We start from the raw sequence: 24,026 nt of genomic DNA on the forward strand, positions 1-24,026 counted from the left end.
TGGAAGGTATTTGGAGAAGCTATAGTGAGCTGAACTATAGTGAGAATGCACACGTCTGCAGGATGTGAATTCCAATCATCACACTCCCTCCTCATGTTCTTAAGGAGAATTTGCAAGTTTCCTAGTGCTCTTTCTTGGCCTGTAAAATGTAATGAACTCTCAGACATTTCAATATTGCAAAAAAAGAATTCAAAAGAAATGGAAAACCTCATGTGTTTCCCCGATTGATGGACTAACTCTGCTAAATGATACTTTATCAGGTTAATTTTGAGAGACAACCCCTTTATTGATACAAAAAATCTTCTGTCTCCACTGATTCACTTAATTATTGACTAAATTCAAGATGCTTGGGAATGAGAAGTAGATTTACAAATACTGGAGTCTTTTTCATACAATTAAAAGCACATTTAATGGTACCACGAAAAGTCTTCTCTATGAGCCAAGTGACCGCATAATGTGCATTAAGTGAAATTCCAGAGGTTTAACGATTGATTTTCCCTACAAATTGTGCAAAGTGAGTGCAACACTAAAAGCAAGGAGTGCTGTCAAGTAAGGACTATAATTAACGAAACAAGCTTATGAAAAAATAAAAAAGATGAAAATGAATCCAGTTCACCTTGAGAGAAGCCCCTGAGTAACAGGTTAAGTAATATATTCAGTAACTTAGTACAGTTGCTAAGGAAACAATTGTTTGCAAAAGAGGATTAATGGTAAGAAGGAACCAGACTCAAATACCAGACTTAATCTCATGTTTTCATTATGCAGGAAAGATCACAAATCGATAAGGGCCTGTCAGTTGAATCTGCAACATCCAAGCAATGCTACACCTAATTGTATAATACATATAACAGATGTGGATTCCCACTGGAAAACAAAAATATACCAGATACATGTAGAGAAATGTACGGGCTTAAATGGACATTAAATGATATGCTAACATGACCTGGAAAATAATGCCATATACCCAATATATATAAAATGTAGATAAGACTAAAGTAAACATAAGTTTGTCTAATGAAATTCTAACACCTTGCAGAAATAGTTTTTATTTTTCTAATTTTATCTTCTTATATTTTGGAATACTTAAAATTCTCATTTAGGAATGTCATTAAAGGGTGAAACTTAGAAGAAAAGCTAATGCTTTAACTTCCAATTCTTTCAAACAACAAGCAACAAAAATTCTGACTTGTAGAATCACCCTGGTCCATAGGACACCTTCATCTTTGGCAAAGACGGTGGAGGATAGGTTTCTATGAAATGCAATGCGCAAGGAACGCCTTTTTACCTTAAAGGATAGATCAATGTGTATCATCAGCCCATTTCTGGAGGGGGAGTTTATGAAATGGGCTTTACCATCTCTCTGGGGTTGTTTGCTGGTCAATATCCTCAGCCTGGTAACCCAGCAGGAGGTTAGAAGGACAAGGAGCCCTGACCTTGACCTCTGACAGAGGTTTGAATAGTCTTTTACAGAAAGATCAAGTAAGCATCTTAAAAGACTCTAAAATAAGACCAGGAGTGGTAACCTTATTTAATTAACTGATTCCCCTGAACCAAGAAAAAGCATCAGAAAATGCAGCTCTTCCATCCAGGCCTTTGGAGGACCTCTTACCCCATGGGAATTATCTTGTTCCTTAACCCTACATTCCCAGAGGCCCCATTCCTTTCCCACTGTGACACTTTGATCCTTTCTTCCCTTGGAAAACTCACCTTTCCTCGGACTCCCTCCCCTTCGCCCCTAGGAAAATTCTACTTCTCTCCCATGAAAAGTCTATGGATATCTTCATCTCTTTCTGCATTACCGCCAAGTCTGCTACCTCAGACTTCAGCAAACTTGGAATAGACGTTTTTCTTTGCTCAGGCTTTTGCTGGTTCTGAGGGGAACCATCGGCTGTGCACCCATGAGTAGAAGGAGCCAGTAGAAGCTGTGTAGCAATAATGGCTGAGCCATGTCCCTCTAGAACCATCTAAGAAAGGGGAGTATAGTCATATAGAAGAAAGCACATTCTTCGCATTCATGGGGTCTTCCTCCTACTCTTTGAGAAATAAGACCTTGGTGTTCAGAGACTCTTGCTTCTCTCCTGCCTTGCAAAGCACTCACCTTTCACATAAAAGAATAATGGCTCTGCCTGAGACGTCATCATAGATTGTGCAGTTATTGAATGCATTCTCTCTCAGATCCCATTTGCTTCCCTGGTGGTGAGGAGGGTGTAGTGGTTAATTTTTCTATATACAGAGATTCCTCTTTCTGGGGTCTAAGATCATGTTTTTGGAAATACAAAAATACCTCCACAGAGCTGCTTGGACTACAGTCATTTTTATTGACTAGGTTTTGTCTGACCATCATAGCTAACTGTTACACAATTTTATGACAATTGGACATTAAAAAAAAAAACCTATCAGGACTATAGATGACAAAAAAAATAGACAAAATGCTTATCATACCATTATTGCCAATAACTTAATTACTAAAGTAACTGTAGTCGAAACCATTACACCCCCAAATATTTATTCATTCCTTCAACACATATTTAATGGACACCAGCCACATGTTAAGGGTGGGGTATCGGGAAAGAAAAGCCACCAGACAGAGACACAGCAGCCCGCCCTTGGTCGATGGAGCCTTTCCTCTGGTCTCCCACCACTGCCCCACCTCTTTCTCCTTCCTCATCTGTTTTATTGCTCCTCAATGTGGGAAACGCAGTACAGGAGCTCTATCTGTCTGGAGCAGATAAGTACTGAGTTGGCTTCTTCACACAGACAAAGCTGCAGCCTGGGATCCTGAGTAACACATGCCTCTCCTCCCTCCCTGTGTCCTCCCCGGCACTCGCCACCCACCACCCCACACTGTTCTAAGTGGTGCTGGGCTTCAGCTTTCTAGACAAGCATCGACCTTAGAGGTAACCAGCCTGGGGTGATTTCCTCTTCGAATGCAGGTGGTGCGGAACACTATCCACAGGTCTTCTCCATGACAGTGTGACCACAACGCACCAAGCGCCCATTACCTTCACCGGTAGAATGGCAGCCAGTTCCCATGGTGAACACACGGCCAGCTTGACTGGATGGGAAACAAGGCACTTTCCACTGAGGGCTTTCGTTTTTGTTTGTGCATTTGTTTGTGTGTTTGTTTTTCACTTGAGTATAGTTGACACAGGTTGCATTAGTTTCAGGGGTACGACCGTTGTAACTCAACTTCTCTGTGTGATCCCATGTTCACCACAATTGTAGCTACCATCTGTCCCCATGCAATGCTATTACACTAATGATTATACTCCCTAGGCTGTACCTTTTATTCCCATGACTTACATATTCCATAACTGGAAGCCTGTATCGCCCACTCCCCTTCACCCATTTTGCCCATCCTCTTCCCCTCCTTCCTCTAGCACCCATCAGTTTTTTCTCTGCATTTATAGGTCTGATTCTGCTTTTTGGTTATTCATTTGTTTTGTTTCTTAAATTCTCAATTTAAATTATTAAATGCTTAATTTCTTAAATCCTCAAATTTCCTATAGGTGAAATTGTACGATATTTGCCTTTCTCTGTCCGACTTATTTCACTTAGCATAACACACTCTAGGTACATCCATGTTGTTCAACAATAAAATGGACCAGGAACCTATTCCACCTTGGAACAGGGAGGGTGGGGCACCCAAAGATAACAGAATGATTCTCTCTCTCATGACAGCCATGACTTCTGTTGCTCCTGAGTATAGAAACAGTGCCCTTGTGCTGCCCTCTGGCTAAGCTGCCAGTAACACAGGAGCAGAGCAGCAAGGGTGAGGTTTCCATGTAAACGAATCTACCTCAACAAAGGAAAAAAAGCTTTTAAAAATCTTACAGAATTCTCAGCTCTCCAGGGAGTTAGACATTGCTCCCGAGTGCTCACAGGTCCACATAAAGCACCTGTATAAGGCATATATTTGACTCAGTACAATCTTACACGAAACATATTCCCCCTGGCAGGGGAAGTGACAGATAAGCAAACTAGTATACATTTTCCACAAGAAAATTGTGGCCACACTTCCACTTTTTCCCTTCTCTCCAACTAGATCCTTAAGCCTTTTCCACCTTTCCTATATTTTCTCCATCCCTTTCCTCTCTCTACGTGTTTGATATCTGTTCACTAAGCTATAAAGACTCTGTGTCCTTCCCCCCCCCCCCCCCCAGAATAACTTGGGCCTCAGAAGACAAGGCAAGTGGTTTTGGGAGCTGACAGAACTTCTGATGCCTTCATAATCCTGTGAGAAATGGGTGTTATCTGACATCTGTCTGAGGGTGTCCTCAGACATATTTCTAGGTTTGGTATTGTCTGCTTTGTCTCTGGGGCAAGCAATAGAGAAGAGCGATATTGATGAACAAATTAGGGAAAGATAGAAGTAAACCAGAGGAACAGAAATGCTTCCATCACAGATAACCCAATGTGTTAAGGTAAGAAGGAGAGAGAAGGAGAAAGACAATCCCCTTCTTCCCTAAAGGTACCTCATCTCCAAACCTCCATCCCACACAAATATTGAGAAAGCTACTGTGATGAGCACAAACTTTAGGCAAAAAAATTAATGTGAAGAACTGGGGCGTTATTTTTTCAACTCAGTTTATACTTTGAATCCTCATTCTCCTGAGTTGAAAACCAAATTTTTTATCAGTTCTGCACCCTTCCTATTCTGAGGTAACACGACAGTTCTGGAGCATTGGCGGAGTGCCAGGCTTGGAGCTATGGCCTGGGAGAACAGACATCTGAGTCAGATGAGTCTGTTCCTATCGGCCCACCAGCCAGGTGTCATCCCTGCCTCTCGACTGCAGGTGCCCTTAGTCCAGCTCAGCCTCAGCTGTCTCCAACTGCTCATCCTGCAGTTTGGGCCATGGAGACTATGCTACCTACAGCATGATCTAACCTCTGTGCCGCCGCAGGCAACGGGAATTGCTCTTTGGCGCTATATCACCCTGGGGGAGTGAAGGTCTCCCTGGCCAACTAAACCTCCTCTGCCTAAATCCACTTGAAGACATTAATTCCTTCTACAGAGTTCTGCTATCCTCCCAAGTCTGTCTGAGAATCACGGCCCAGCCTATCTCTGCTCTGGGTCCCCTAAACGTATCTGGTCTTTTATTGCCCTTCTGAGCCTTGGCCTCTCAGAAGCACAGGAAATAGCCCCTCACCCACCTTATCAAGGGCCCAGTGCTCTTCTCACTTGCCTTCTGACGCTCTGTCCTATGGATCAGAGGACATTTATCCAATCAGATCATCAGGGGAGACAGGTTTGTTTTCTTTATTAGGATCTCCCAAACTTAACGTTCATGCCTTTTCTCCTCTGAAGGCTATGTTTGGTTTTTGAAATTCAAAACTCAAAGGAAAATTCTGGGTTTGTTTCTCTCTCTTTCTGCTGTCTTAGCCCTTCTCTAAGGAGGTAATAAACTGGAAATAGCATCAGGAGTGCTGAGGAGAAGGAAATACTAGGAGAACACACACCCATACCCACATATATATATAGATACATATATATGTGGGTGTGTGTGTATGTTATATATGTATTTTTATGCATCATATAATATATATTTAGTTACGGTTATAATGTTTGCCTGACACACTAGTTTTCTGATATGACACCAGCATATTCTCAATAAACCTAAATTGCCAGATAGGGCCCCTGAGTGGTTCCCTTGTCTATTGTCTCTCTGTCATGGTGGCAGGCTAGGAAAATAGCAGTAGTAGGTAGCAGAGAATACATTTTATTTGTATTTCTTAAAGTTAATTTATTTATTTTGAGAGAGAATGAGTGAGAGAGAGAGAGGGGAGTCAGGGGAGGAGCAGAGAGAGAAAGCGAGAGAGAGAATCCCAAGCAGGTTCTGCACTGGCAGCACAGAGCCTGATGTGGGGCTTGATCTCACAACTATGAGATCATGACCTGAGCCAAAATCAAGAGTCAGATGCTTAACTGACGGACCCACCCGAGTGCCTCAAAGAAGACATTTTCAAAAACCAAACTACTTCACATGTGTTCATTTCTTCAAATAAAAAATGTTTGGGAGTTCCCTGGGAGACCCTTGAGAGAGAGCTGGTTACAGCTCCCTGCACCAGGGGAGAAGCATGGGCTCAGTGTATAATTAAACAGTAGGTGGGTCTAAAAGCTTCAGAAAGGAGTCTTGAGAAGTCTGGACAATATTTGAATCAAGGTTTCCAAACGCCTCTTCACACATAACCTACTGCTCTTCTGGATTTGTATGTTTATCTAATCATGGTAAATAATTTTTACAAATCCCACCTGACTGGCCATTGTATTTAAAGCCAGTGCCCCAAGGTTTTGCCGTCCTGCTTTTCTTTGCATCTGCATATTCTAATAATTACACATATTCTGTTAACATCAGACATTTCTCTCTAACATTTCAAAAGCTTCTAATGTGTGGCCATCTGGCACATGGACTCCAATAGATGGCTCTGCTGTATGTTCTCATTCTATCAATGTATCTTTCTACGTATCAACTATCTATCATCTACCAATCTCTCAACTGTCTATCTACCTACCTAACTGCCTAACTATCTTTGTAAGATTCATGCCTCTCTTCCTATAAGATTCATTGGACCGTCATACTTGTTAATGTATGACAGTCATGCTGCCTCCCCTGAGAGCCCGTAGGTTCTGTTGGGACATGGACTGTGTCTGTGGTGGGCACCACTGCTCCCTGGGGTCTAGCCGAGGAGGTAGCATATGCAAGGGATGAGTAAATATTTGTTCAATGAGTACATGGTCCTCTCTGAGAGCAGATACCTGTTACCGTTGGTTATCAATTACCTGGGATTCTGACTCTGCGAGTCAGTCACCTCTCACAGTCACAAAGCACGTGCCTCCCCCCACGGGATCCCATCACAATCGCTCCGATATTTGCAATGTGGCATTGCACATCCCTATCTCTACAGACCACCTCGATGCTTCTTCTTTCACTCAGGAAATGCACATGAATTTGAGTGCCGGTACCGTGTGAAATAGTTCACATTTGCTCTTTTTCTTTAAATTGTTCAGCAAAGTGTGTACTTGATCATTACTAATGGTGTATTTGCATTCACCTCGCAGCTCATCTTGACCCATCAGCCTGCTGAGACCTAAAAATTGAGGGCAGCTGCTCTAGACCTGTGCTTTCAAACAACTATGCATACAAATCACCCGGGGTTTTTGTTAAAATGCGGATTCTAACTCAGTAAACCTAGAGTGGGGCCTGAAAGTCAGCATTTCTAACACACATACCCCAAGAACCTGCCCCTCCCCTGGTCCATGGACCACACTTTGAGCTGGAAGGATATGATTACTGCTCATCCAACCGATTGAAATAAAGCTTAAAAAGTGTACAGCCTAACAAAATATTTACATCTGTCTTAAAGATTTTTTCTTTTTCACACTTTTGTATTGTTTACTTTTTTTTCTCTCCTCGTTTCATACACATCTAGCCATGGAAAGTAAGTTTGACACAAATGTTTTTAACAATAAAAATAATTTCTAACTAATTTGTATTGCTTCCAACAATGCTGCAATGAAATGGACATGTCTCCCTGTGCAAACCAGCAAGATTTGCTCTGGGCTTACACCCTGCAGTAGAATCCCTCCTTCACGGCAGAGCTACATCGCCAACTTCATGCAGCATGGCCAACCTGCTCTACTGAGCCGTTTACCAAGCTGCAAACCTGACGGCGACATATGTAGGATTCTCTTTGCTCATGAAGTTCCCACATGGGAAACTTAAACATAAAATTCATGAGAACCGTTTTTATCTTTGGGGAGAGAGGGGATGGGATCACAGTAAGGTAGCCAAGAGTCTTAACCTTCTCTGTAATTTATGATTTGAAGAAAAAAGAAGAGAAGGTAAAATGTTAATATTTTAAAATACTGGGTGATGGCTAAGTATCAGTGTCTTATATTATTCTCTGTACTTTTCTGTCAGTTTCAAATAGTCCAGAATTTTTGACAGCTTTATTGAAGTGTAATTTATATACCAAAAACAAAAACAAAACCCCTGCACATATTTCATGCACTATTTCATGAGTTTGGGCATATGCAAACATTCAGGATACCATCGCCACAATAAAGACAACGGACATACCTATCGCCTCCAAAAGTTTCCTTGTGTCCCTTTGTTTTTGTTTTGTTTTTTAATAGAACTCTAGAATGTATTCATCTTGCATAATTAAAACTTTATTGGACAACAGCTGTCCATTTCTCCCACCCTCCAGCTCCGGCAACCACTATTACATTCTCTGCCTGTATGAGTTTGACTATGTTAGATCCCTCATATAAGTAGAATCATGAGGTATTTGTCCTTCTATGACTGGCTTATTTTACTCAGCATAATGTCCTCCGGGTTCATCTATGTTGCCACAAATGGCAGGATTTCTTTCTTTTTTGAGCCTGAATAGCAGTCTATTGAATACATATACTACATTTTCTTTATCCATTCGTCTGTCAGTGGACACTTGAGTTGTTTCCATGTCTTGACTATTGTGAATAATGCTGCGATGAATGTAGGACTGCAGATATTTCTTCTAGAGTCTGATTTCCCTTGGATTTATGCCCAGAAGGGGGATCGCTGGATCATACGGTAGTTCTAATTTTAACTTCTCAAGGAATCTGCACACTGTTTTCCACAGCTGCTGTACCATTTTTCTGGGATATGACACCAAAACCATAGGTAACAAAAGCAAAAATAGACAAGTGGGACGATATTAAACTAAAAGGCTTCTGCACAGAAAAAAATCAACAAAATGAAAAGTCAACCTACTGAATGGGAATAAATATTTGCAAAACCATATGTGTAAATAAAGAATCGATTTCCAGGGGTGCCTGGGTGGCTCAGTCGGTTAAGCGTCCGACTTCAGTTCAGGTCATGATCTTGCAGTCCGTGAGTTTGAGCCCCGCCTCGGGCTCTGTGCTGACAGCTCGGAGCCCAGAGCCTGTTTCAGATTCTGTGTCTCCCTCTCTCTCTGACCCTCCCCCGTTCAAGGTCTGTCTCTCTCTGTCTCAAAAATAAATAAACGTTAAAAAAAATGTTTAAAAAAAAAAGAATTGATTTCCAAAATATATGAAGAACACGAACAACTCAATAATAAAAAAATAATAACTGGATCAAATATTCTATATTATCTTTAAAAGCCTATAACCATTACCATACTGTAAGTGACATCTTCTTGTTCTTTTGTTTTTGATCAAATTCCCGTGGTGAAATGAGAAACAAAGGGAAGGAAGAGGCCACAGAAAAACATGAAATATGAAAATTTTACAAGCAAAATAAATTCTATTATCCTTCGGATTTTTACATTTACATTCAATATTTGTGGGGGGATTATCTCACATATTTTAGATTTTCTGTTCCCTAAAAACTTACAAGTTCTCTACTCTGGAATGAAAGGAAAAAAAAATCAAGAGAGTGGATCCTTTCACAAAGTGCCTTAATCTGGGAATTTTTCTAGAAGGAAATAAAATCGAACCCAAAGGAGGAAGGTGTCTCCTGGCAAACACCATATTTCGAACACATCCTTGGTGCGAAGCTCTAATTATGTTATCACTGACTTGCCCTTGGTACTAAGGGGAAAACTGATTTAATTCCGAGACTCTGAAGTTTACTAGCAAGTGACTCACCTTTCTTAATTCCTTCTGCATACTTCTCCCTTTTTACTTCCTATCCCTAAACTTAGAAAACTGTTTTCTTTTGCCTATTTTAAATTCACTAGAGAACAAACTGTGTTTTAGAATAAATTGTTCTAGAGAATGGAACATCTAGAAGTCACATTATATATTCTCGCACTGAACTAAAAAACCCACAAATGAAAGGAAACTGAAATAGCTCCTATTGAGAAGCAATGAGTCACTTTTCCAGCTTTCACTGCTTCAGCCGGTATAGGAACACCCTTTCTTCTATGATATCTGCCTTCCAGTAATCTACGAGCACAGTGTAGTTAGCAGAGTTGTAGCTGGGGAACACACGAAGAATTTTCCTGCTAAATCCACAATATGTCACTTCATCTTCTCCACATTTCTCTTTAACTTAAAGTTGTTCATCCTGATTTCTAAGCATTAGAAATCCAATTACGTCTACGTTTAAACTTTGGGAAATCGTTCCCTTGATGTTTTAGAATTTGAAATGGTCTAAAGAGTCAAAAAGGTCGTCAGTGAGCACAATCAGAATCCATTAAACCGTAAAGACATATTCTAATGCAAAAGTAATTTTAAAAATCACATCTGAGGATCAAATTAAATGTTTATTTTCCATTTAATTCCAAACTTTCAATGATATAACCCTCTTGGGCCAATTTCGCACTCTTGGTTATACAGTAAGTTAAGCCTTCTGGATGCACTAGTTTTCTTTGCTTTTCATGTAGCTTATTATTCATCGCCATCCTGCTCTTCCTTTCTACTCGTTTATCCATATGGAAAATGTGTTGACATAAAAAAAATTGTATTATGGAAGAAAAATCTTTGCACGATTCCTTCTTCTCCTGCAGCTATGAGAGGTACATGTTCTATTGTTACACTCCCTTTCTCATATGTTCACTCATTGCCTAGGAAACCCCCAGATTATATTTCTTCATTCTGAAGTATCAGAGCCTCTGTTTCCATTAAAAATTCACAAATGCGGGTGCTCCTGGGTGGCTCAGTTGGTTAAGCGACCGGCTCTTCACTTGGGCTCAGGTCCTGATCTCACAGTTTGTGGGTTCAAGTCCCACAGAGGGCTCTGCAACAGCAATATGGAGCCTGCTTGGGATTCTCTCTCCGCCCCCACCTCTGTCTCTGCCCCTCCCCCACTTGTGTGTGCACACTTTCTTTCTCTCTCTCTTTCAAAACAGATAAGCTTTTTAAACAATTTCACAAATACAGACTGAGTTATAACACTAGTAGAGTAGATTCGAGAAAATTAATAAATTAGATCATGGAGTCATAAGCTGTCCTAAAAAAAGCCTGAAACTTGTTACTCCCTTTTCTTTTTGATTTGTTTTGGCAGCTTTTCATTCCCTCTCCTCTGTACAGAAGTCTCCCCATCGCCACCAGCATTCCAGTTGGACCTCAGGAGCCTAAAGGTATGAGAAAATACTTCTTCCTTTCCCAGTATGAGACATACCTCTCGGCACTCAATGTCAGCCATTGTCTTCCACCGTACTTCGTACCCTGCTTGTCGCTAAATAAAATCTGTGATGTTGCCCTCATATTCTTGACATCTGAATACTATATAGAAAACATGCCCTGCGTCAGGCATTCAGAAAAGAAAACATCACGAAAGCTGCAGCCCTCCAAGTATGTTTGGGTGACTCTTTAATTCACAGCTTTCGAGCTTTCAGATGGAGAGAATGCAGTGCAACAATGAGAGCATGGGTGGGGGACCAAGAAGAATCTGGATTCAAACCCAGTCTGCACCTAATTCCTTGACCTTGAGAAAGTCATTTACCTTCTTGGGTCCTCTCTGTTAACTGAAGATGATTAAATGAGAGGGGATAGGAAAAATACCCAGCATGTACTAGACACATAAGCCACATTCTATTGCCTTCATGCCTCCATAATGTACTTTATAAGAACGTGTAAATAGTGTTTCCTTTTTTCTCATTACCCACAACTCTCGTTTCTTCAGTTGCCCTATTCCCCGAAGGCTTTCTATTCACTGTGAAGGCACAGTTTTAAATCCTCTGACATACCTTTTAGCTTGGGTTCTAAATTTACGTTCTGGTAAAAATATGTGTCCAAAGTAAATGAAATACAAAATAACCGAGACAGAGAAGTAGACATGTATGTGTCTCATTTGTGCTCTTGGGATTTAAATTTATGGAAGTGACTGAGTAATAACACCGAGGCCAATGGTACTGAAAGAAGAATTCATTATTTCTATTTCCCTAGAGAAGGAGGCACATCATGTTATGCAGGGCCACGTGGAAAGCACCAGGGTTTGGGCAGGAGGCAGAAGAGGGGAAAGCCTGGGCTGTAGCCTTTTTTCGTGTTTCCACACGAAAGACCAGGCAAAGCTGGGAAACACTTTAAGATTGTCTATTTTGAAAAATTCTGGAGGTTTTAAGCTATAGGAGCAGTCTCTAGCTGCCTGGTATCCAACCCTGGGATGATTTAGGGCAGGAGAAATATTGGCTTGATGTGTAAGTTAATAGAATTTGTTGGGTGAATACATTTCCCAGATTGGTTGATTTGCATTTGAAAGGTACACTGCCTGCCAAGCTGTCTCTAAGAATTGGCTAGCCCTGGGAGGGGCAGTCTCTCAGCAGCCAGAAAGATTTTTTAAGATGGCAAAACATCATAAGATAATAAAAATTTAAAAATATGATTAATACAATAGGGAAAAGAAAAAGGATATCAGTTATATGACATTAAAGGGAAACATTTCAAAAACGCAAAAAAATTAACTCCACTTTTAATAGAGAAATATATTTCAGCCGTGAGGCTTTTTTTTAAGCATAGTGAAAATACTAAATACATATATTTTTAAATTCTAGTGGTTTTTTTTAAGGTTATTTATTTTCAAGAGAGTGAGTGTGCATGTGTGAGTGGGGAGGGGCAGAGAGAGGGAGAGAGAGAATCCCAAACAGGTTCCATACTGTCAGCACAGAGCCTGACATGGGGCTCGATCCCCTGAATCATGAGGTCATGACCTGAGCCAAAATCAAGAGTCCAATGCTTAACCAACTGAGCCACCCAGACCCCCCAAAAATGCTAAATATTTTTAAAGAACTTTTTCATCAGTGGCTCCAAGCAACTTTATTTATACCAATTCCTTGTCTGTGAATATTTGATATAAATGTGAGGATGAAAGGAATACTGTTCACTTTTTTTAGTCACATTTGCTTCAATGGGGATAGTGGGAGCTATTCAGTCTCCTAAGTCAGAACTGAGTCAGGCTAAGAAGTATACACCTTTCCTTTCCTTCCCACACCTACCTCCACATCTCAAACGTAAGGACAGGCCCCAAATCAGCATTCTCTGCTTCACCTGTGTAACAATCATTTTTTTTGAAGACTGAACTTCTGTTAGAAACTCTGCCATGCCCTAGAGCTTTGAACATCAGTAAAACCAGGGCATCTTCCTAGGAGTCAAAGTCACTGAAAAGGCGAATATGTTACAATGGAATAAGAAGATTAGGAAAGTTTCTTTAAGTAAGTAGATTAACAAAAGTCGATTAGCAGTAAGTAGATAAGTAAAAGTATACCCAAGTCTGTGCTGTCCAACAGAATAGCCACTGGCTAGCCCATGTCACTAATGTGCACTTGAAATATGGCTGGTCCCAACTGAAGTATTCTGTTAAGTATAAAGTACACACTGGCTTCATAGACTTGGATAAGAAAAAAATGAATGAAAGTATCTCATCAATATTATACTGATTACATGTTGACATTATAACATTTTTGATATTTGACTTAAAAATTATTAAAATTAAACTTACATTTTTCTTTTTTGTCAATGTGGCTATTAAATTTTTATTGCATATACAGGTTGCATTTATGAGTTTAATTACATATTACATTTCTATTGAATAGTGATGATCTAACTCCTACAAGGGCCCCTTTAGACACCAAGCATCAAAAAACAAAACAAAATTAAAAAAAAAAAACACCTGAGGGCTCCAGGTTATGCCCAAAGTCTTCAATGCCAACCTGCTCCTTATCTCACCCTTCCATATTCACAATGACTGACCTAAAGAAAGCTTCTGTTACCTCCAATATGAATGAAACAGCAGATCCCAAATGAACTCTCTTTTTCTGTTTAAGCAATTCATGCTCTCCGTCGTTTCTCGAGTTGCTTATCTTAAACAACAAACTTAAAACCACATCCCCTGTATAAGAACACTTGAGGGGCGCCTGGGTGGCTCAGTCGGTTGAGCGTCCGACTTCGGCCCAGGTCATGATCTCGCTGTCCATGGGTTCGAGCCCCGCATCGGGCTCTGTGCTGACTCGGAGCCCGGAGCCTGTTTCGGATTCTGTGTCTCCCTCTCTCTCTCTGACCCTCCCCTGTTCATGCTCTGTCTCTCTCTGTCTCAAAAATAAATAAACATTAAAAAAAAATAAATAAATAACACTTGATTCATAGGGCACCTGGGTGGTTCCGTCAGTTAAGCATCCGACTCTTGATTTCAACTCAGGTCATGAGCTCACAATTCCTGAGTTCAAGCCCTACATCTGGCTCTGTGCTGACCGTGTAGAGCCTGCTTGGGGTTCTCTCACTCCCTCTCTCTCTCTGCCCCGCCCCTGTTCGTGTTCTCTCTCTCTCTCTCTCTCAAAATAAATAAATAAACTTTAAAAGAAAAAAGAAAGAAACTCAGTGAAATACATCATTTGAAAACAAGAACATTTGATTTGTCACACAATAATGCCCAAATTTTTGTCTAAACACTAACTCTAACATAAATGCCCAGTGTCCTATAACCATTCAAATCCAACCAGTTCAGATTACTTATCATCCTCCAGAAACTTCTCTCTGCTGCTATGCTTTTACTCTCTATTTTCTTTGCTTGGAAAGCCCTCTCCACAAAATGTACCTATGACTGTCCTACTCAGACTACAACATATCGCTCCAATTCTCTTCTCTCTTCCGTAATTTCCAGCTCAGAATTAATCTTTCTCACTTTAAGTTCCTTGAGGCCTTTGTTGGCCTCGCTTTTCTGGCACGCACAACATGATGTTTTGTGGTACAGCTGATGGTGTACATTTTCTGTCCCTTCTCCAAACTGTAAGTATCTTGAAGGCAGGATACATTTATACAGCCCTCAGGACAAAATCTTACACCCAGTAAATGTTTGAAAGTAGAAGTAATTTGAAGTTTGCAAGGCTATCAGAAGAGAGAGGGTCATTCTGTGACACCCACAGTTTGACCCAGAGCTCAGAACAACCTGAAATGATTTCCAGGCAACCAGGAGTCTTAGCCAATCCACCTGCAGATGATGTATGGTAACACAGCATTAAGGAACTCACACAGCCGTCATTTTTCATCTTGGCTTTTCAGTGAAAAGCATTCACAGGCTGATCATGAGTGACACAGAAGGTAATGCAGAGATCATGACTGGCAGGGCAATCCCAACATCTCTCAACACCTGCTTGTTTATTCGGCTGGACTGTATCACACTTGAAGAAGTGACCCATTTGATACGTACAACAAAGCAAATTGGAGCAATCAATCAATTAAGCAACAACATGTTAGAAAACTAACTCAGAAGAAATATTCTAGAAAAGCTGACTATAAAGAAGGCATTTTGAGGTCATGAATCACCACTAGTTTTAATCATAGAGCAAGGATGCATTGAGTGTTTTTGCATGTCGTGTCTTCAAGCAGACTATCCACTCCAAGAGGCATGAAACCGTGCCTAACATGTCTCTTTGCTTAAGTACCCATCACACGGATGGGTACACAGTAGGGTGTACAAGACTTTTTGAACAGGGAAAATATATTTCCATCCAGCTGGTGGCCATCTGAAATTACTTGAGATGTCACACTTAGGTGTACAGAATAAATGAATTTAAATCAATTTTAGTTGATTTAAATAAACATTTGCCTTAATAGAGTGTGGATTATGAACCATCATAACCTCAGAAATCTTTTTAAGGCAAAGATATTCTTTTATTTGTTGAGATAGGATGAGATGTCAAAGGCCAGCTATGGAAAAGTAGAAAAAAATGTAAAAAGACAGATTGATTTTTAAAAAGAGGGTCAATCAGAGCGCCTGGGTGGCGCAGTCGGTTAAGCGTCCGACTTCAGCCAGGTCACAATCTCGCGGTCCGTGAGTTCAAGCCCCGCATCGGGCTCTGGGCTGATGGCTCGGAGCCTGGAGCCTGTTTCCAATTCTGTGTCTCCCTCTCTCTCTGCCCCTCCCCCGTTCATGCTCTGTCTCTCTCTGTCCCAAAAATAAATAAACGTTGAAAAAAAAATTAAAAAGAGGGTCAACGGTTCAAGTTGCAGTCTCCATAGAGCTGATACAGGTTGGTTTATATTTATGAGAGTCCAGTCTTATGATGGAGGCGTTGCCTCCTGAGTCTGATGCGGATGATAGACAGTTGAAAAAAATAGTCTTGATTCTAGGGCTCTCATGTGTATCTGTCTTTCATGATAGAAGCCAGTGGCTTAATACAGAGGTCAGTGAGGGGAAAGTAACAAAAAGGGTTCACCCAGGTATATGGCCTTCACCAAGTATTATTGGATTTGAGGCAGGCTTCTGTCTCAACAGAAATTTCAAAACAAACCGGGAATGACACAGAACCCTTTCTTATAACCTCAATGAAAAGAGTAAGGGTTAGAGGAGTATCTGCCTCCGTAGGCTGAAAGATAGACAGAGGAAGGATGTGATGAAAGGCTCTCAAAAGAGTATATATTTTAGTGGGAACTCACAAAAGATGGAATAATTCTACATATAAGGATCAGAGAAAGCTTCATAGAAGAAGCACAGCAGGTATCTAGTACAGCAAAGCTGTCTTATTCTTAGCTCTAGTCACTTGTCTGAATAGAGCTTGGCACTCATTAGTCAAGGACAAATCCAGGATTTGGGTAAAGTCTTCAGAGCCAGGGTAGGCCAGTACTCATGATGGGATTCCTTCTTGACAGAGTAAGAAATCTGCCCTCACAAATACGTGAGAAAAAGCACATGTCCTTCAATTCAAGCTTTGCATGGAAATTGCATTTTCTCTTAAAGAAGTAGAAAAAGAGGTTGAAGTTCTTCCTAGTCAAGCAGGCAACACTTGTAATGTCTGTCTACCAGGACTGGCTATTGTGAGAAGGGCCTTGAAGGGATTGTTATGCCCTGTAGAACAAAAATACTCTTTACCAAACAAAAGGCATAGAGATTGGAAAAGAAGAAATACAACTGTCTCTATTTGCAGATGACATGATTGGCTATGTAGAAAATACCAATGAATCTACCAAGAAAAAAAAAAACTCCTAAAATAAAATTTGTCAAGGTTACAGAATGCAAGATCAATCATAATTCTATATACAGGCAACAAATAGGTAGAGAGCAAAACTTAAAACACAATGTCATTTACAATCACTCCCCAAAAATGAATTAGGTAAGTGAAGCCTAAAAAGAGGAAATGTAAAAAAGTATATAGAAGATCCACATGCTAAAAATTACAATATACTGATTCAATAAATCAAAGCTCTAAATAAATGGACATGTTGTGTACATGGATTGGAAGATTCAACATAGTAAAGATGAAAACTTTCCCTAAATTGCTATGTAGGTTTAATGCAAGTTCTATGAAATCCCAAGATCTTTACACATATAGAAAATCTCAAAGTTTATATGGAAAGGCAAACAAGAAAATAACAAACAATTCTGAAAAAGCTACAGTAGCCAAGACAGTATGGAGGAATGTAGATCGATGGAAATAGACCCACAGAAATATGCCCAACCGAATTTGGACCAAGTGCAAGAAAATTCAGTGAAGGAAGGATACGCTTTTCAGCAAATGGATGTTAGAGGATAAAAGGATAAGTTACAGGCTGAGAGAAAATACTTGCAATCCACATATCTGGCAAAAATGTATCTGGAAGATATAAAGAACTCTCAAAACTCAACAATTAAAAAAAAAAAACTTTTCATCTAGCAAATGGCCAAAGACATGAACAGAGATGAATGGCAAATGAACATATAAAAAGATGGTCATCATCATTAGCCATTAGGGAAATGCAAAAATTAAAACCACAATGAGAAATAACTATACTCCTATTAGAAAGGCTCCAGTGAAAAATGGTGTGGGAGGTTGTGACAGGAGCAAATCAAGACACAAGATGGCAGAAGAGGAATTTCCAGCACTGACCTCTTCCCAGAAACATCAGTCTGAACAACTATTTACTTCTGAAAATATGATTAAGAAGCTAAGGATTCCAGGTGAGAGACTACAGGACCTGGGTAGAGCACAGAAGTTAGAAAAGATGCAATCAAATGGGCAGGAGAGAAAGTTTCACATTACCCCTGTCATTCTTCCCCCAACACCCCACACCCCAGCATGGACAGGGAAACCCTCCTTCTGGGGGAGAGGGGGGGAAGGAAAATGAAGCAAGTACTGGTTTCCCCAGGTGGCTCCTATGGCCCCAAGCTCAAGGCAGGCTGCTGCAGACTCTCTCTCTGGGCCCACTCCAGTGCCACCAGGCTCCAGGCAGCTTTCCAGGGCTTTCCCAGCCCACCCAACACCAGGCTGGCCCAGGCAGCCCCAACCTCCTGGCCAGCAGCCATAAACCACATGGCAGGCCCACCCCAGTTGTCTTAGGTCCTCAGCACCTGGGCCTCCCACAGACCCAGAACTCAACCTTGCCTTGTGGACCATTTGGATGTCAGGTAAAATTCCACATAACAATTGACTGTTATGCTGACTTTCTTTGCTAAATATTTCTCTCAGAGACCCTAGAGGGAGGCATTGCTATGTTTGGGTTTACATTCATATATTCTGGGCTTCCCTGGTCATAAGACAGACATAACAGCATTGTGATTTCATCCCAATTCTAATGCAATCACTCGTCCTGTTTAAACAAACCCATGTTGAACTGTTCAGAAGAACAATTGTTAGGTGGATTTTTACCTGAAACCCAAGAGAAAGGAACTCTGGTAAACCAGGCTGGGCCATAGAGAGCAGACAGTTTTCCTAAGTCATTTGCATTTTACTTCAGGGATTCTATCTCCCAAGTATAATTATAACAATTTCTTGGAGTATGTCTGTCAAATTAGTGTTTCTCCATCTTGGAAAGAAGCAAGAAAGAATAGAATGAAGAATTTGATAGTATTTGCTCAAGAACCTACAGAATTTTCTATTTGAGATTTTATTTTAAAATGAAAGGAAAATAATACTCTGCATTATGAACTGTCTTCCTTTACTCTCTGCTCATCAATTGCAGCTAACGATCATTTCTCTCTAAAACTAAGCCCAGTTGTGGTCTGCTTCCTTCTCATCACTCTTGCTCTGAGTCATTGTTTTTGATCTGCTTTTGGGTCCTATGCTGATCTGTGTCCCAAGCTGACCCACGGTGGTTCATTTAAGTGAATCGGTGTTGTTGTGCTTTTTGGAAACAATTCTTGTTTCTTCTTTTCTTCTTGCTCAACATGCAATCCTTAAATTCTCGTGTCTTGTTCTGCATTATTCCTGCTGTGTTTCCTATGATCTCTGCAATGCTGCAGTGATGAGGCACATCTACATCACTGCATGTTCCCCTCTGGTAATGTCCACTATGAAATGCTGCATGTCCTGATGGGGGGCAAAGGGGGGGTAATTATGAGTCCCTAGATGTAGGGAAAGAAAAATTACTTTGGATGCTACTTAGAAAACTATCCAAGGTCTTTAGATACAATGCCCTCCTCCTACCTGACCCTGACTCATTCACTGGGTAGAGACAAGGGAAGAAAATTAAGGAAGTTTTTTTCTTTTATTTGAGACCTATTTTTTATTTGGGACACTCTTACCTCTGTGCAATTCTTTTTTTTTTTTTTATTTTTTTTAACGTTTATTTATTTTTGGGACAGAGAGAGACAGAGCATGAACGGGGGAGGGGCAGAGAGAGAGAGAGGGAGACACAGAATCGGAAACAGGCTCCAGGCTCTGAGCCATCAGCCCAGAGCCTGACGCGGGGCTCGAACTCACGGACCGCGAGATCGTGACCTGAGCTGAAGTCGGACGCTTAACCGACTGTGCCACCCAGGCGCCCCTCTGTGCAATTCTTAAGTTGTTGAAGACTGACTCTACCTTGTCTCGTCTCCACTCCAGAAGCTCTGGAGAAATATGTGCTACTCTTAAGACATCAGGTAATTCTATGCACATCATCTGCTCTGGCCCCTATGGTTGGTTGATGTTTGATATTTACCACTAAACTAAGGATAATATTAGTGATATTGGCAAAAAAGTGAAATCCTGAATCTAACAGGGATTGAGGTCAAATGAAAGGCAAACACACACGACTTGTAAGTCGGAGATGAATGACAACTATAGTCTTAATCAGAGTTTCAGAAAAGATTTTGTGTGACTTCTGACTCAGTCAATGGAAGGCAATTTACATTTCATGTCTGAGACAGAACAATCTGTCACTTAGAAATATTTGGGTCAGTAATATTGGCTGAGAATGAAATCATGATGAGAATATGAGAATGATCCTGAATAAACTGGATAACCAGAAAAATTCCAAGACCAGAAATACATATATATTTTGTTGTATTTATATATTTATATGTATTTACATAATACATATATATGTATTCATATATTGTATTTATATAATTTTATTGTATTATATAATATTATTGTCATTTATTATATTATATCATACACTGCCACTACGAGACTGATAGATGATATGTAGCTTACAAATTTTATTTCTGGATTAGAAAATAATTAGATTCTCTGCATCTTTACCATATGATGGAGTTTTACTTACAAACATGTAGAATTGTTAGCAGGAAAAAAATATGGTTTCTTAAGGAAATATATTATGACATGGAGAAAGGATAATTTAGACATATACAGGCATGAAGAAAAAGAGAATAAATTGAAATACTGCATGTTTCAACAAAACGACTACAGATGTGCCTTTCAAAGGATTTTCTGTTTAAACCTATAATTTAAAAAAATAATATACTTTATAGATCTTTGGGCTCAAAAATAATGGTTGTTGCTATATTCAACCATTTTGTGATAAAAATTAAAATCACATGTGTGTAAACATCGAAGCCTGGTTATTGGTGGCACAGCTGTCTCTGCTCACCATAAAGCTCAGACTCAGCTTCTTACAAATCCATTTGTGCTAAAAAAGGATGTCACACTTCAGTTCATTACATCCTTACAGTGTGGCTAACAGAGATTTTTGCCCATGACCTCTGCTGCATTGTCTAAGCAATGCTTTATTGTATCCTAAAGCATCCCTCCTACAGAAAAAGAAAAAAAAAAAAAAACTGAGCTGCCTCATTTTTCCTCTGGAAACTGCTCAGCGGTCCCGCAGTTTTCTATTTGCACTCTAGGCTGGGGATGTTGCTAAGCAGCAAGTGCTTCTCTGCTCTGAGACCCGCTGTTTCAGGAGCTCTTTGCTCTAGATTTTTTGTTTCATGATAAAGAGAATTCATAAAGCAATACTGGTCAAGCTGTTGTTTCAAATCTGTCCAATGTCCTTGATATAGTGACCGTTTTAGTAACAGCACTTCATTTGTGTTAGGATCATAACATGTTAGATTTCCAGTGTTATTCAATAATTATCATCTCCACATTCCCAGCTCACAGATGAAGACACTAGACCTCAGAGAACCAAACTGAAATACTCAATTTGTGGGAAAATAAATTTCTCATTCTCTTTAGAACCCAGACTCCAAGTATTAACTCCTCTGTCAGGAAAATTATCAGGGAAAGTGAGTTGCTGAGAGCAGATTAGCAGTGGAGAAAGGGCTCCCTTGGATGTAACCCCAAAAAGCCCTTCTAAACAGCCCTTCTTTTTTTTTCTTGGTCTCAGATCAAGAAAGGGATGAACATCAGAAATACAGGAAAATGCACATAACACATATGCATTTAAATTCATTTAAACTCAGAGTGCATAGGTTCTCTGAAGCTCATCTAAAAATACTGTTTGTGGGGCACCTGGGTGGCTCAGTCAGTTGAGCATCCGACTTCGGCTCAGGTCATGATCTCGCCCTCCATGAGTTCGAGCCCCACATCAGGCTCTGTGCTGACAGCTCAGAGCCTGGAGCCTGCTTCCGATTCTGTGTCTTCCTCTCTCTCTGTCCCTCCCCTGCTCACGCTCTGTCTCCCTGTCTCTCAAACATTTAAAAAAAAATAAATAATAATAATAATAATAATAATAATACTGTTCGTTAGGAATCCCTATTCTAAGTGGTCTAGATTTCAAGACTATTCTAATATATTCTGACTGAACTAATCATTGCTTTGTCCTTGTTAATGTTCATGAAGTACTTGCTATGTTCTAGAAGCTTTACATATGTTGAGATATTCAATCCTCTTCAAAATCCTATAGATCATTACTATTAAAATCCTCATCTTACAAATAAGGAAATTGAAACACAGAGACAGCAAGTAATTTGACTAAGGTCAAAGAGCCAATAACTGGTAATATCAAGATCCCAAGATTCTAATTTGCATGGTCTGGCTCCAGAGCTGGAACATGCTTTTAACCACAGAGTAATGTGATTGATCAAGCATCTATAACATCCCAATCGCTTTTGCTGACTATTTTAAGTTTTCCAAACTTTCTGAAGGAGGTTAACATTATTTCCATTTTCTAGATGAGGAAACTGCAGTTTATAGATATAAAATCCAATGTTGTTAAAGCTAGTAAGTTATAGAACTGAGAAATGGACCCAGCTCTTCTAACATAAGTGCAGTATTACTTTCTTTACAGCAGCACTGTCCAATAGAACTTTCTACATTAATAGAAATGTCCAGTATGGCAGACATACGAACAAAAGACCTGATTTTGTATGAGCAATTGAAGCATGAACTCCAATCATTAAAATAATATCAACTGAGCTGTTACCATAAACATCATTATTCTAAATAAATCAAAAACAAAATAAATCAAAGACCAAAAAAAACACAAAACTTAAAAAAAATTAAAAAAAATTAAAAGGGTCAGATCTACTGCTACATTTTCCAAACATAAGAGAAATAAAGTGATGTTCTTTCCCGATTGTATGTGCTCTATACATTTTTTTTCTTGGAATCTTTTATTTTCCCCCAAGTTAGACCTCAGGACACCCTAGTTGATACTTTCTTTTAGATCTATTGCTCAGGTCTGCTCTCTCAGCATTCACAAGTCAGCTATCAGGGCAGCTCAGCTTTGTGATTATCACCGCACAGACTTCTGAATCGGCCATGTTGTATACAAAATGTGTGTGTTCTCCATCTTCAACTGAATGCCGAGACCCTAACCCTCAATGTGCCTGTACTTGGAGATGGAGCCTCTAAGGAGGTAATTAAGGTTAAACGAGGTCATAAGAGTAGGGGCCTGATCTCATAGGATTACTGTCCTTATAAGAAGAGACAACTGAGAGAGCTCGCTCTGTTTCTTTTCTCTCTCTCTCTCTCTCTCTCTCTCTCTCTCTCTCTCTCTCTCTGCCACACACACACACACACACACACACACACACACACACACACAAGCTCAGAGGAAAGATTATGTGAGGACAAAGCAGCCATCTCCTAGCCAGGAAAATGAGCCTCACCGGGAATGGAACACTGTTGGCACCTTGATCTTACACTTCCCAGCCTCCAGAACAGTGAGAAAATATATGTCTGTTGTTTTAGCCATGCAGTCTATAGTATTTTGTTATGGTAGCCAGGTAGCATAAGATAGGCTCCTTTCTGGCTTGGGCAGAAAGTGGTTGACATGAACTCTCAAGGAACAGAGATCAGGGACCAGTCCTCTTCACTTTTCTGGAAGATTGGAAGAAATGGACTGATTGTCAACCAAGCCAACAAACAGAAAGAGGTCACCCACAACTCTGAACCCTTGGAGCAGACGATCAGGAGCGGGCACTCACTGTGCTGCTCACAAAGTTAATAAGCTTCTAGAAAAAGCTCGATGAGGACCAGCACCTGGTGGAGGAGTAAGAGGCTGCAATAAGGGTCCAGGTCATTGGGGTGGACATGGCACATCTAGAGTGGGAAAGGCTCACTACCATATGTCGATATTTGAACCCAGTTTTAACCAGACATGGGTTACCAATATCCCCAAGAGAAATTAAGGAGAATAAGCAATGCTAATTCAATTCCACACATATTTATTGATATTAACCCTGTACCAGAACAGCTCATAGCTACTACAATAATATATATATATGCACAGAGTATTTATTATTGGCTCACAGAAGAGAAACAACTATGGTAGTTGTGGAGGAAGGAGTTAAGAGATGCTCTTGAAGGAGGTGACATCAGAATTCAAAATGCAAAGGTATAGAGAGATAGCTACCATACCAGACTGCTATGTTCGTTTCCCTTTTTAAGCTTATCTTCACATTGTCATCTCTGCCTGCCCTTTTTACCTTGACCTCAGGCAAATTGATATCACTGAAGGCTACATCGTAACATGGAGATTA

General features: G+C 40.2%; 1 long non-coding RNA gene across 1 annotated transcript in view; it reads left to right on the top strand.

Moving 5' to 3' along the window:
* Positions 1–24,026, top strand: part of LOC123383049 — a 111,874-nt gene that overhangs the window by 74,331 nt on the left and 13,517 nt on the right. The window contains exon 4 of the long non-coding RNA XR_006592306.1: positions 10,974–11,049. This is a non-coding gene — a long non-coding RNA (uncharacterized LOC123383049). The remainder of the gene's footprint in view (positions 1–10,973; positions 11,050–24,026) is intronic.

Source organism: Felis catus, chromosome F2 (assembly GCF_018350175.1).
Source record: "Felis catus isolate Fca126 chromosome F2, F.catus_Fca126_mat1.0, whole genome shotgun sequence".
NCBI classification, from domain to species: domain Eukaryota; kingdom Metazoa; phylum Chordata; class Mammalia; order Carnivora; family Felidae; genus Felis; species Felis catus.